The sequence below is a fragment of the Dioscorea cayenensis genome, chromosome 7, assembly GCF_009730915.1.
Source record: "Dioscorea cayenensis subsp. rotundata cultivar TDr96_F1 chromosome 7, TDr96_F1_v2_PseudoChromosome.rev07_lg8_w22 25.fasta, whole genome shotgun sequence".
NCBI classification, from domain to species: domain Eukaryota; kingdom Viridiplantae; phylum Streptophyta; class Magnoliopsida; order Dioscoreales; family Dioscoreaceae; genus Dioscorea; species Dioscorea cayenensis.
In genome coordinates this window covers 19,096,791-19,112,489 of record NC_052477.1, presented here as the reverse complement: position 1 = coordinate 19,112,489, position 15,699 = coordinate 19,096,791, and the positions used below count along the sequence as shown (strand labels likewise).

The following is a 15,699-nucleotide window of genomic DNA, read 5'->3' as shown; positions in this document are numbered from 1 at the left end:
ACGTCCTTCAACATTGCGTTCCTTCAGTTATTAGGGGATTTTTCATCGGCATCGATTCGGCGAGGTGTGCTCTGGGCTTGACAAAGGAACCCTTGGAGAAGATGAGGCTACTTCACAATACTATCGATACGGACTACAAGGGGGTTTTACTTATGGATTGCATGCTTTTGCATTTGATTTCATTATGGATTGTACTTTCCTCTACCGAGAGCTAAACCCCTAGTGGGTGCTTGGACTTGTAAACCCTAGGATGATTTTGTTTCATTGACCTTTTATTATGTTTTCTTTAATTGATGTTCTAATTAAGATCCAATCTTGAATGCTTGTTGAAATAATTTTCCCTAAGTATGACACTAGGGTTAAGAATCTATCTTGGTAATTCTTCTGGATGAGTGATATACCATGAGGGTTAGACAAAGCTAGATTGGAGAGGGTTGAGAGAGTGAATTGAGAGGTAGTGGAACATCCCCTTTCCCTTTTGGTGTGATTTATCCAACCTCCATGTTTCAAGAGTTCTTTTTGGTCAGAATAGAGTGAAGTGCTAAGAGAGGAACTCCGCTAGGGCTTAGTTGTGCAAGCTACAGAGTGAAGCGTTGTATCAATCCTTAGTGTTGGGGTTTAATTGAGACTAGGGGTCTTTCACCTGAACCAAAGGGTTAGATATAGATTAGGGAATAGGGTTTATCACTTGGAGTCCCTAGAGCTTTAAGCAACTTTTCACAATGTGAGGTGTTGAGATTGAGCGATTTCTCCGCCGGGACATAGTGTATGGTTAGTCACGGTTGACCTTAGGTTTGGGACTGTGTGTTTAAGGATTTCCACGACTCATTAGACATCAGTTGGGACACATAATGATCGTTCTTGAACTTGAAGCAATAGTCCTAGGGTGAGCAATGTCCTGGTGCCCCACTTTCTATCAATTTCCTTTCCTTTCATTTTATTATGTCTCCCTTTCTTGTTTTCTTTATTTCTTTACTTTTTACATTGATATTGTTCACACCACTATTAATTCATCGTCACCATAATTAAATAGCAATTCTTATGTTTCTGATCCCTATTCCTTGTGGATAAGACTACCCACTCACCAGGGTACCTTTATTACTTCGACAACCCATGACCTTATGGTACACAAGCAAAGGGTGTCTCACCATCCCTCAACAAATCTCTGATCAATGAACCCATGTAGCTGACTCTGTGCTCAGGAATCCCGAAGAAGATTCTCTAGTCTTTTTCTTTTTCTTCTTCTTGGTCTCTACCTGGGGACACTAGTAGTTCTCCTTTGACCTATAACCTACAATTCAGAAAGAATATAGAAAATTAATCAATAGAATACAGAAAATGCAATAACGGTCTCACAATGTCTTTATTCAAGATCATAATGTATTGCTGGATTATCACAACGGGTACACAATGGCCTATTGTGGGATGTAGCAGCTCAAACATGCATTGTGCTAGGAACACCACACGGGCACAACACCTGTTATGCGTCCGTTGTGTCCTTGAGTAGAGCAACGACCAGCTGACAACGGGCTTCCACTCATCGCCATGTGTTTATGAGGTGTGATGAGCGGAAAAATCTCATAACGGCCTCACAACATGCGTACAACACTTGTTATTACTCAACTTTCCCTATTCAGTGTTTGAACACAATGGTTATCACAAAGGCCATTGTGCATTGAGGAATGCCCATTGTTATGCCTGACTATGGTGAAAAGTGTTTATACATTGGTTTATTTCAATGGAAATTTATATTAAAGGATTCACCAAGAATCCTTAAACAATTTCATTCCATTTAAACATTATAAAATCATGATTTAAAAAGTTTGTAAAGAATCTCATGAAATCGACAGAAAAGAGAGAGTTCTCTGTGGTGAGAATCAAGTGGATGTGGTACTAAATCCGGTGGAAATAAACCCAAGCTCCTCGAAATCACTACGCGAGGGTTAGTGAAAGTTCTCTAGTGAAGTGGTAGAGAACGAAGTGAGTTTTGAGTGAGAAAGACCAAGGGTCAGAAATTGGCTAGCCCATATCTCCTTATACGGGGTTAACAACGGACAAACAATGACTATTTTTCATGCGTTCAGTCTGTTGGAGGCACCACAGCCATTATAAGCCCATTCTAGGGCCGTTGTCAACTCATTTAGGGCTCACTGTGCTCACCACATCCTTACAACTAGCATGGTAAAGCTGTACCATTCCTCTGGGACTAGAGTTATGGCATGCTTTGTGGAATAGCCATTGTGAGCATGGTAAATCACGATGACCATCACAATGGACGTTGTAAGCCTATTGCAAACTTACTCAATTTTCAAGAAAAAACCTATCTCTTTGCCTAAGCATCACAATAGATATAACAGGGTTATCATGCTCGTTTTGATGCTCACAGTGGAAAACTAGAGATTTTCCTTGCGTAATACAGCATGAGAGTAAGTCCTACTAATAGTATTAGATTACCCGATCATGTTTTGCTCATAAAATTCCTTGGGGATGAGCCAATTCCACACTTTCATATTGTTCACCACTTTATGTATTTATTAGCTAATGAATAATATTAAAGACTAGGAGTAGACAAACTAAAGTCAGGAAAACTACTTGGGTTGCCACCCAAGAAACGCTTGTTTTACGTCACGAGCCTGACATACTTGTTCTTACCACATGATGACTTTGAATTACTTCGAGCAAGTAGAGAAGCCTTTCTTCATTATTTGTTTCCACAGTACTGGAGTTTGTTACCTCAGTAGTGTGTTCCTCTTTTGGTTGTACCTTTCTCCACACCTTCTTTGTTGATGCGGCTCTCACATTACTCTCTTTATTGTTTCTTTGACATCATGGCTTTGGGAGTTGTGTCTGTCCTTTCCCAAGCTGCTCATCCACATATTCACAACGAGGGTTCACCATGAATACATCCTACACAAAATCATACATAGAAAGATCAGGCTCATGTGTAAAATAGCATTTATCATCTTGGTCTATCGAGTGCTTCATGGCATTGGGGAGTTGGTACACCACTTTTCATCTCCCACTTTCAATGTCATCTTTCCATCTCTCCAACTGATGAGGGACTCGGATGTATTTAGGAAGGGTCGTCCAAGAATGAGTGGGGTCTTTATATCCTCATCTATGTCAAGAATCACAAAGTCTACAAGGAAAAAAAGTTTTTCCACAGTTACAAGCACACCTTCCACAATTCCCCTGGTCTCCTTATTGACCTATAGGCCAACTACAAGATCATTCCTGTCAACCTCACCTCTCCCAATCCGAGCTTCATGTATATGGTGTATGCCATTACATTTATGCTACCTCCATTATTGGTGAGTGCAGTCTCCTCCACGCCATCACTCAACAAACATGGGATCACAAAACTTCAAGGATCTCTCAACTTTATCGACATCATTTTATTGATGATGGTGGAATAATTCCCAATGAAAGCCACTATGTTGACCTCTTCCCACTTCCTCTTGTTGGTGAGCAAGTCCTTTAGAAAATTTGGCATACTTCTGCATATGGGTTAATGCTTCCACTATGGGTATATTTATATGAAGTTGCTTAAAGATAGTCATGAATATCTTAAACTACACAAACTCCTTATTTGCTTTCAGTCTAGAAGGGTAAGGAATTTGGGTTTTGTACGCTGGAACTATGGGTCAAGCTAGTAATGCCTCTTTGGGTTCTTCCTCAACTGCTTCCTCTTCTTCATTTATGGTTTCATGTGAAGTATTAGGTCATTCCTGTACAATCGCCATCTCTATCATGACACTTGGATCATGAGAGGTCCTTGTCTCGATAATCTTACCAATGCAGAGTGAGATAGCCTTAAGTTGTTCCCTTCGGTTTTCTTAAATGTTTCTCGAGAGGCTTTCTATAGGCCTTTTGGTATTAGCTCCTACAACTGTCCCACTTGATTCTCCAAGTTCTTGATTGATTCTTGAACGTTTAGTATGGTCACACCAAACTTGTCCATTAGCACATCGCTACTACTCATATACTTAGCCAAAACATCTTCTGTGGAGATTTTCCTATCAGGTTGTAGCTGTTAGGACTAGTATTGGTAGTTTTGTTATGGGGGAGGCCTTTACTATTGACCTTGACTCCAAGAGAAGTCAAGATAGTTCCTTCACCCCTAGTTGTAGGTGCTGCTATGCGGGTTATTCTGATTCCTCTAACCGCCTTTGATATAGTCAACTTGTTCCATAAAAGCTACTACTGAGCTTACATTTGGGCACTGGGATGCTCTATACCCTTCTTCACAAGTTTCATGAAACAAAACAGCCCTAGAATTCAAGTTGGCACCCTGACCATTGCTCACGAGTAAATCCAACTTTCATGTAAGCGCATCTACTTTCGCTACCAAAGCGATGTCTGCGTCTATCTCATACAACCCGGCCACCCTTAATAACCTTCCTCTTGAACTTCAGTGTGATTAATTGTTTGCCATGTCTTCGAATAATTAGTTTGTTTCTTTAGGATATTTGTTACTCAAAGATCCTCCTGCTGCGGCGTCAATAACCTGTCTAGTTTAATATCTTAGCCCATTGTACAAAATTTGCAATCGCATCCATGAACTGAATCCATGATGTTGGCACTGCCTAAGAAGGTCCTTGAATCATTCATGTGCCATGAACAGTGTTTCTGATTTTCCTTGCTTAAATGATGAGATCTCTTACCTGATCTTCATTGCCTCGCTTGGTGGAAAGTATCATCTAAGGAATTTCTCCACCAAGTCATTCTATGAATTTATCGAGCCTAATGCTAGGGAAGTAAGCCACTGGTATGTCGAACCTCTCAAGCTGAAGGGGAAAAGTAACAATCTGATCATGTCAGCTGTCATTGTGCCAATCTTGAATGACGAACAGATTTGTAAAAATTTTAAAAGATGGGCATTTGGGTCTTTATCCTCTAGGCCATCAAATTGACAGGAGTACTGAATTATCCCAATAGTGCTAGCTTTGATTTCAAAGTTATTAGCTACTATTGCTGAGGCTTGCACAATGAAATCTTCCCATGTAAACTACAGCCTATCATACTCCAACAATATTCTTCTTGGTTCAGCCTTGATTGTAGATTCTGCACTGTCACTATTGTTATCCACTTCCACAACCGGCCTTTTCTGGAGTCTTCTCAACAACGTTAAGGCTCTCTTTGATTTATTGCTTCCTTCTATCAAATCTATGGGATTAGATCTGGTCATCAATAGTCAGCTATAGAAGAGAGTAATGGCGATAAGTCTTCAATGTTGTATGAGTATAATAATATTATATGCTAATAAAAAGAATTGGCTAAAACACTAAGCTACAAGTTTTCCTAGAATCTCTCAATTGTGCACCCCGTCAACGGTGCTAAACCCTTAACAGAGGTGTTATGGGTGTCTAAATTATGAAAATAGAAAAGCATACAAGTATGCACTTAATACTATAATGGGTTTGTTATACCACAAGTGTATAGGTTATCAAGTAATACCTCATGGATGAACACGAGGGTCATACTTCCCAAGGAATGGTGAGAGACTTCTATTACTTCCTCTTCACTTAATCAATAACCTAATCATTTATGCTCTTTCTTTAGTTTACTTGTACAACACTATTAAACAATACAATTAGAGATGACATTAAGCACACTTAGAAGGAGTTGGGAGTATGTACTATAATCATCTTGATTATTACTTATGATAGGCGTTAAGTATCAATCATGGTCTAAGTTTAAATCGGGGAAATTCAAAGGCGTACTAGCCCCAATAATCCATGGCGACTAGGTCTAAATCACTAGGAACTTAAGACGGAATCTCTTCCACCCTAGCCTCCTATGTTTGACTTAAGTACGGGAATCCCACAAGAAGAGACCAATAAAACTGACAATGCCTCTTGCGTGTGACCCGCAAGTGCACGGGTTTGATGAGTAATAAATTCCAGATGAGTGAGGTATCATATCCACAGAGCGTAGGGAGTAAAAATACTTAAATTTCTACTTAACCCCATGAAAGTGAATAATGATAATGTTGATTAAATGTAATGAAAACAAAGATAAAAATAAACAAGAATGAGAGACAAAAGTAAGTGAGAGGTAAGGCAATCGATAGAAGTGGCGTACTCGGGCAATGCTCCCCCTAGGATTAATGTTTCAAGTGCAAGACCAACAATTATACTTCCTAATCAATGCTCAATGAGTCATGGAAATCCTTAAGCACACTATCCCCAATCTAAGGTCAACCGTGACTAACTCTACACTATGTCCTGGCAGAGAAATCACTCAGTCTCAACACCTCACACTGTGTAAAGTTGTATGGAGTTCTAGGGAATCCAAGTGATAAACCCTCTTCCTATGTATAGACCTAACCCTTTGGTCCAGGCGAAAGGCCCCTAGTCACATCTAAGTCCCAGATACTAGAGTTACTTTAACGCTTCACTCTGTTACTCTCGCAACTAAGTCCCAGCGGAGTTTATCATATAGAACTTCACTATATTGTGATCGCCAAGAACTCAAGAAAATAGAGGTAGGATAAATCACATCGGAGGAGAAAAGGGACGCTCCACTACCTCTCGACTCACCCTCTCTACCCTCTCCAATCAAGCAATGTCTAACCCTCATAGTGTGTCACTCATCTACAATGGTTACCAAGATGGACTCTCAACCCTAGTGTCACTCTAGGGGAGAAATCATTCTACAAGCACTCAAGATTGGAACTCAATTAAAACATCAATTAAGGAAAGCATAATAAAAGATCAATGAAACAATAATATCCTAGGGTTTACAAAATCCAAAGTACACGCTAGGGGGTTTAGCTCTCTATGGAGCACAATACAATCAACAATGAAATCAAAAGTAAAAATAAGTGTTCCATAATAAAATGCCCTTGGTAGTCGTTTCGATGGTCTTGTGGAGTAGCCAAGTCTTCTCCAAAGCTCCCCTTGTCCGGCCTTGGGCACACCTCGCCGGATCTATGCCGACGAAAGCTCCCCCAATAATCTTCTTCCAAGCGAATCGCAGTGTCAAATCCCTCAAACCACTCCAAAGACTTGCCAAAAACCTCTCCAAACCCTAGCGGACGGCTTCCCAAACGATGGAGAAAAGTCAAAGAGAAGAGGGGAAAAAGATCCCCAAAATCGGGTTGAATTGCGACTTAAATATGGCTAGAATCTAGCATCAACACACCCATGTGGATCTGCCAAACTGGCCTGTGAAATTTCCACACGGGCATGGGGAATTTCCAAATGCCCATGTGGATTCTCTTGAAATCCTGTTTTTGATCAGCTGTGAATAGTATCCTGAAGTCCCACTTGTGTCTTTGCATTTGTTCCTTCCAAGATTCAACCAAATAATGCGTTTACGATAAACTTTTGGCTTCTTTTCTCAATACATGGCTTCACAACCCTACATGCGCAAAAAAACACAAATACACATGTATTAGCGTTTAAACCTGCTAGAAGTAATGCTCATCATAAGGAAAGAGCACTTCGCATTCTTATCACACAAGCACTTATAAACTCCTCCACACTTAAGCTTTTGCTTGTCCTCAAGAAAAGAAATACACATTGAAACATAGAAGAAGGAAATATTGAAAGTGCTCTGCCTTAGGTTCACCAAAACATGCAAGGAGAGCATTCTACAAGTAAGGGAAATTTCAACACTAAATACTAAAAATTAATGCTCTAGCCAAAAACTCTAATAAAAAAGGACAACAAACCCAAAATCGTGTGTGTGTAAACTCACTCAATTCAACCCAAAGTATACTCCTCAAAGTCCTAAGTATAAGGGACTTATTTATCTACAAAACATAACAAAATAAAAAGATGGTAGTACCTTCACACATCCTCTAAGGTTGCCCTTTCCCAAGCTGCCGCTAAGGTTGCTTTCACACTTTCGAGGTGGTAGCTCTTTCTACCGGGGTGGTAGCTTTCACTCATCCCATAAGATAGCTCTTTTCTCATTAGTGCATAACTAGTATCTGACTTATGAGAGTAGCTACATACAATATAAGTGGTAGCTCTTTCTACCCCTAATGCACAAACAACAAATTTTTTTTTCAGCAGAATTAACACAAAGAAGTAACACTAACTAGTCCCTTTAAACATTAAACTTGAGTTTCCAAGAGTTTAAAGAGCGAGTAGTGCAACAAGTGTCATTCGGGGGAAAATTCCTAGAAATTCAAGTACAAACTAGAGCATGAGAATATTCAATGTTAAAAATTCTCCTAAACTCAAGAATATAATCATTGCAACTAGGCTGAACCACCACTGGCTATGTGAGCATGTATGTAAATCAAAACTTATATAAAAGACATGTGCAATGTGAACTCCCCCCACACTTAAGTTGTACATTGTCCCCAATGTACACATGCAAGCTCACTAATAGTGTATATTAATCAAGAATATATGTGGGAGAAGCAATCAGAACAATATTCCCCTGACTCCTAGTATTGCATGTGATGGAGCTAAATCCTTGGGAGTGATGTTCCAACGGGTTGTGAAGCACACACGGCCAAGTGCCAAAACACCATAGCTGTGTCCATGACTAGTTCTCAATTCCCATACTAACAAGACCATTTGCATGCATACACAACGGGGTTCAGTGAAGCTCAAGAAAACAAAAACAACTCGACTATATAAAAGATAGAGCAATGAATACACTCGAGATAAAATAAAAGATAAACTGAGAAGGAAGATCCCTTATGAGTGTACAAGTCCAAAGTAGAATGCAAAAATAAATAAATGAAAAATGCATCAAGTGTCGGTGTTGCCCTCTAGCTCTGTTGCGGGGGAAAAAGAGGAGACTAGTGGATTGAACAGTGCATGAATCGGTGATGAGGGTGCTGGAGGGGCCGGAGGGGTCCGAGGTCGCATCACAAATGGTGGTCCCATGTCTCGTTCCAATAGCTACTATTTGATGTTGAAACACACCATGAATTCGATATGCTACGCCCTCTGTGTCACACGAATCTCGGCCACATCTGCCTGTAATACCCCTACCACGTTCTTGAGCCTCTTAAAATAATCGTGGGCCCGAATCGGGGAAAATATCCGCACTAGTGGAGGTTCGTGCGCTGTAGGGGGTGCCTCTGTCTGATCCTGCTCGGGCGGTACCTCTAGTGCCGGTTGAGAACCCTCTGCTGTAGCTCCCTCGGTCTCAAATGGCTCTGGTGGGGGTAGTTTCAGTATATAAACCCTGCCCGAATACTTTTTAATCATGCCCATGATCCTTATCGTCTCTAACCCAAGGGGTGCTAGTACTCAGTCTCAAATGGCTCTGGTGGGGGTACTGTCATCTTCTCTGCCCGTCTGATCATGTCTTGTAATCCCATCCTTAGGAGGAGTCTAGTGATGTATGGGCCGGAGAAAATGACACCGATTCGGGAATAATGTCTCTGATGTCTCAAGTACTCTGCTATGATGTGTCCTAATTGAATTAGCTCACTTCGCACCATGGAGTATAAGTATAGAATTTCATGTCTACTCAGGATTCCAGTACTGTCGCCGCGGCCATTTACTGATCTACTCAGGATGGCATGAAGATATCATAGGTTGGTCAGGAGAGGCATGTAGCCTTGGACACTCCCGGCTCGTACCGACCCTAACCACACAGTATCTTATATGCCTTCTCGGGAGTCAAACTTCCAGAGAAGTCAGTCAGCACCCCATCGTACTCCTCTGTCTCAGTGAACGCCTCATCATATAATCCGAGTTTGACGGAGAACTATGTGACGCTCATACTATGATGCTGTCTGAAAGCTCTAAACTGAATGGCGTCAATGCTATCAAAATGAGCATAAGAGCGATCAAACTCAAATGAGGCGAGTACCTCCAATGTGAGCACGCAGATAGGAGGATCATGGATAAATAACATACTATGCCAACTGCCCACTTACAACAACTCCTCGACCTCATTCGCTATATCATCTGCTAGCTGCACCTCACTGAGCGAGCTCAAATTCGAAAATTGTGTCTGATCGAATTTGATCTTTGACACTCGCTCAAACCGAACCCAGTGCTCAGGGATGGCGAATTCCATGCTCTTTGACTAAGGTGTAGGATCTTGAGAGCGCTTGCCATCTGCCTTTTTTGTTCTGGGAGCCATACATATAGTATTGAAAAGAAATCAATCTTTAGTCATTCACAAGACAATAGGGCCTGTGGAAATTCCACACGCTCGTGTGGATCCTCTGGGCATGAAAGCCGCATGGCCCTGTGACCAAAAATCCACAAATACACCCCTAAATCACTTTTAAACTCATCATGAATAAATTTCAACCCTTTTTAGAGCAAAAACAAGTCACATTCACCTATTTAATCAACAAAATCACGAAAAATCGAGTAATGACGAAGATTAGAGGGAAAAGTAGGTTTACCGACAAGATGAAGTTTAAAATCTGTAAATCGGACGAAAAACTCGCGTGAACTTCTCTAGACCAGTGGTGGGAGATCGGGAGAGTGCGAGAGAGTGTTCTCCGAGTTTGTGGATGTGTGAAAATAAAAAAGGCTCGATAGACTTATAAAGGGAATCACAACCTTATGATTTATGAATATCGACACGGATGTACGAAAATTACCCATGCCCGTGTGAAACCACAATAAAGTCCACAGGGACAGACACACGCCCCTGTGCGCTCTCAGGAAAACACTTCAAGTCTCTCTAAACGCATACACACGGTCATGCAGAAAATACCCACGCCCATGCGCCCGACCCACAGGGGCATTCCCACGCCCCTGTGGCATCTCTGTCCAACCCGAAAAAACTCTAAGTGTTTCACATGCCCATGCGGAAATCCCCCACGAGCGTGGACTTTGATAAGTGTCTAAATGCAGGTGTTTTCATATATATATCGTATTCACTTTGCATGTATTTTGTGAGGTTTGATGCCCATTTTATGCTTAATCATCTACTATTTGCTTTGTAGGGCATAAGGAAGCCATGGAGAACTATAAGATATCATTTGGGCGAAAAGAGAAGAAAACAGGAATTTGATACTACCCCCATACTACCCAGTATGAGGGACGTATGAACTGTAGCAGCGGAATGATTCAGAGTGTGCCCAGATTTCCATACTACCCAGTATACGGGGCCATATGAAGGCCGTATGCACCCCGTATGGAACGCGAATCTAGGGTTTTCGAGTGCTATATGACCCCCATACGACCCGTATGACCCGGGGGGTATATATACTGACTTTTAGGGCAGAAAAGGAACTTTTTGGCTAGACTTTTTGCTGGGTATATTTTGGGAGACACTTGAGAGGCTTGTGGTGACCTTGGGGAGGAGAAGAAGGGCAAGGAAGATAGAAGATCATCCAAGCCCAAGGTTCAAGACTATCAAGGCAAGAAGGCAACTTCATTCAAGGGGAGATCTACCACGATTTGAAGGAAGGAGACCCGCCGCTAGAGGAAGCATCATTCGGCATATTCTTCACCTCCTCCTCCGCCATTTCATCTAGGGAGTGTCATTTATGCTTTTGTTTAATGTTTTGCTTGTTTGTATTGCTTGTTATGGGATGATGACACACTAAACACCCAAGGCCACTGGGTGTTGGTGAACCTTGGGGGGTTTTATCATGTATGTTGGATGATAACTTGTTAATTGCATGTTTGGGTAATTTTGAGATTTAATCCATTGTTTCATGCTAAGTGCTACACTAAGGAGAAATCTGTAGCTCTTTTATGAGTGATGCATGTAGATGTGACTTGCTCGCATGTATTAGATCATAAATGGATTAGAAGGGGATACTTGTATCATCACGCCGAGAAATCAGGTGTTTGGTAGCCCTCCATGTAGGTTTAATCTGAAGAAGAGTAGGTTTACTGCTAAGTGAGTTTTACTCGTACTTAATGCATTCGTAGGGATATGGATATGGGAGAAATTCCTATCTATGTTCGTATGGGATTAGGGTTCAATCACCGAGAAATTGGGGTTGTTCTAATCTTAGAATCTCATGGTCCATTTTACCCTTGCATCTTTAGATCATCATCCATGTTGCATGATAACCCCTCAAGGGGATCCACATCCATAGGCCTTTGCATTTCATTGATTCTCTTGCTTGCTCATTGCTTGTTCTCTCTAATTTGTTGGCAAATATCGTTTTAGCTTTAATTACATTTAGTAGAGTAAAATCCATCGCTTGAGATCTTAGGCTAGATAATAGCTCAAGAAGGAGTAATAGCAGATCCTTAGCCCCATGGAATACGATCCTCGTGTCTTCACACAAGGTATTACTTGGCGATCCCGTACACTTGCGGGGAAGCAATCAGACTTGTATACGGCCAGTTCACAGAGGCACTCGCACGCTCCTATGTATTCTCAGGATGGAAGAGAGCTCCTCTGCAGAGATCCATACGGGCGTGCGGGAATCACCCACGCCCGTGTGTTTATCACAGGGTCATCCACAGGGGCGAGTCCACGCCCCTATGTCTTCTCTAGAAAATCATTAAATCTTTGCAGGAAGACACACGCCCGTGTGGAAATTAACTATGGGCGTGTGTATCTCACAAGGTCAGTCACAGGGATGAATCAACGCCCCTATGCTTTCTCTGGATAAGCTCTCAGTAGAGACCCATAGGGTGTGTGGAAATTCCACATGCCCGTGTGTTTTCTCTAAATGCCTTAGGGGAACTGCAGGCTCTGCAGAAAATTCCTGAACATATAAAAACACTCAGAGACTGCTTTCATCATGCAAAATATACTAGAGAAAAACATGAAACATGATCAAACGACCAACAACTTCGCCATAGACATTTAAACACACGATAACACCAACTCAGCCACTAGAGAATAAAAGCAATGTATCAAAACATTAGGGCACGACCACTCAAAGCTTTATTCATGCAAACACTAAACTAAAAACTAGAAAAAACATTTAAGACTTGGGTTGCCTCCCAAGAAGTGCTTGTTTTACGTTACTAAGCTTGTTACACCTTGTCTTACCTCACGGGGGCTCACGGAGAAAGAATACTTCCTTATCATCTTTACTAACCTTCTCACCAAAATAGGGCTTTAGCTGATGTCTGTTCACATTGAAGGATCTGACATCATGGCTGAACAGAATGAACAACAGTGAACATTATCTGATTACGCCAGACCGTTAGTATTTGGGACACAATCTGCCATTGGGCGACCCCCAATTACAGCTCCGAATATTAAGCTGAAGCCGACATTCATCCAAATGATTTAGAAGTCAGCACAATTCAATGGTTTGGCCGATGAGGATCCAAACAACAATATAGAGAACTTCTTGGAAGTTTGTGATATGTTGAAGATTAATGGTGTATTGGATGATGCTATTAGATTGAGGGCTTTCCCATTCTCTCTCAAGGAAAGAGCCAAGCAATGGCTTCATTCCTTGCCAAAAGTATCCATTTCTACTTGGAATGAGATGGTCGAAGCTTTCCTTGCAAGATACTTTCCTCTGGGGAAGTTGACGAAGCTTCGAAATGAGATATCATTGTTTGTGCAGATGAAATTGGAAACATTGTTTGAGACATGGGAGCGTTTCAAGGATCTTTTGCCGAGGTGCCCACAACACGGATTTTCCGAGTGGATGATTATTCAGACTTTCTATAATGGGTTGAATCTGAGTACAAGGCAATTGCTAGATGCCGCCGCAGGAAGTACAATGGGGAGTAAGACCCCAAAGAAGCCCGACAGTTAGTGGAAGATATGGCCATGAATAGTTATCAGTGGAATGCGCGGGAAAGGAAGAAAGTGGCCAGACTCCATGAAATAGATGCAGTCACTTCCTTGGCGGCCCAAGTAGAATCATTGAGTAAGAAGTTAGACCTTCTAACTTCTAATAGAGTGGTGGTCGTACTTGTACTAGATGCGGTGTAGAACATGCCCCCTCCGATTGCTCGATAGTCGTCTGTGGTACACCATCCATTGAGCAAGTTGATTATGTGGGTAATGCAATGAGAAACCAAGGTGATCCTTATAGCAATACCTACAATTTGGATTAGAGGAACCACCCTAATTTCTCATGGAATAATCAAGGGCAACAAAAGTGCCACCGTACCATCGGGTTTTCAAAAACAACAAGCCCCAAATATGGAGAATAGAGTTTCAGGTTTGGAGACCTGGATGACTAATCTATAGAAGGCCTTGACTCGATTTATGCAATCATCGGATACACGGTTCTAATCGGTCGAGGCTACACTTCGCAACCACAACGCGTCATTGTACAATCTAGAAAATCAAGTGGGGAAAATTGTGAAGTCTCTATTGGAGAGACCACAAGGAAGCTTGCTGAGTAATACCGAGATGAACCCAAGAGAACATGTGAAGATCGTCACTTTGAGAAGTGGTCGTGAGATTGAAGGTAAGTTTCCAAGTGAGAAGACCTATGTTGAAGCACCGGAGGTCGTAAAGGTTGAGAAGGGAGCAACCAAGGAGAAGGAGGTGGCACCCCCCTTACAAGCCAAGAATCCCTTATCCCTCTAGATTGAAGAACGACCAAGTGGATGAGCAGTACAAGAAGTTTCTGGGTTTGTTTAGGCAACTACATATAAACATTCCCTTTGTTGAGGCATTATCCATAATGCCTAGGTATACCAAGTTCTTGAAAGATTTGTTGACCAACAAAAGGAAGTTGGAGGAGAGTACCTCCGTGATTCTAGATGCATCATGCTCGGCGGTGTTGCAAAAGAACATGCTAAACAAGAAGAAAGACCCCGGAAGCTTCATCATTCCGTGCAACATTGGTAATACGGATGAAGAAATGGCATTGGTAGACTCTAGGGCCTGTATCAGCGTCATGCCATATACTTTCTTCAAGAAGTTAGGCTTGGGAGAGCCTAGGCCCACTTGGATGACATTACAAATTGCAGACCGAACGGTGAGACATCCGAGAGGCATCATTGAAGATGTGCTTGTCAAGGTTGACAAGTATATATTTTCTATAGACTTCGTGGTGTTGGATGTCGATGAGGATGTAGATGTTCCTTTGATACTTGGGAGGCTATTCTTGCGCAGTTCTAAATCATTGGTTGACATGGATGGCGAGGAGTTGACACTGAGGGTTGGAGATGATAAGCTCACATACCGCCTCGCTAAAGCCATGCGTCATTCTTTTGACTTTGATGATACTCTCTATTTTCTCAACACTACAGATGATATAATTGATGAATATGTGCAGGAGATGTTCAATCCAGACCTGTACGATGGGTTGCTAGACCAAGATGAGGTTAATGAAGAAGTAATGGCGCTTGGTCTAGAGGAGAAGGTACCATCTACTTCGGGGATCATGAAAAAGGTGTTCTGAAAGATGAAATGGGTGAGGAGACACCATAGGAAACACACAAAGGCTGTTGGGGATGTGCACGAAACTGAACAAGTTGGGTGAACCTTTGCTAGGCGATACCAAGCCCGATAACCTTCTCTCTTCTACCTTCAAGAGACTTTGCTCATCATGCTTTCAAGTTATGGGTAAGAGAGCAACATTCATCTATGAGCCCCCATAAGGTAAGACAATGTATGGGCCAAAGAAGAGGACATCGATCATAGCATACTATCCCTAGTACCGTAAGTACTCTGCCTAGATGTGTCCTAAGTGGAGTGGTACATTCTAAACCATTAAATAGAGGTACAGCAGGTCCTACCAACTCAGGACGGCAGTCCTTCCACCACTGCCATTCACCGACCTGCTCTAGAATGACATGAATGTAATGATATGCATGTCGGCAAATACACATGGCCTTGGACACCCCCAGCCTATATTGTCCCTGTTCG

The 15,699-nt window shown here is 41.9% G+C and overlaps 1 non-coding gene across 1 annotated transcript; it reads right to left on the bottom strand.

Annotated features, from left to right (window-relative positions):
- Positions 1-13,399: 13,399 nt before the first annotated feature.
- LOC120266195 lies at positions 13,400-13,506 on the bottom strand. The gene has a single exon (XR_005538036.1). It is a non-coding gene; the product is annotated as a small nucleolar RNA R71 (small nucleolar RNA).
- Positions 13,507-15,699: the final 2,193 nt, after the last annotated feature.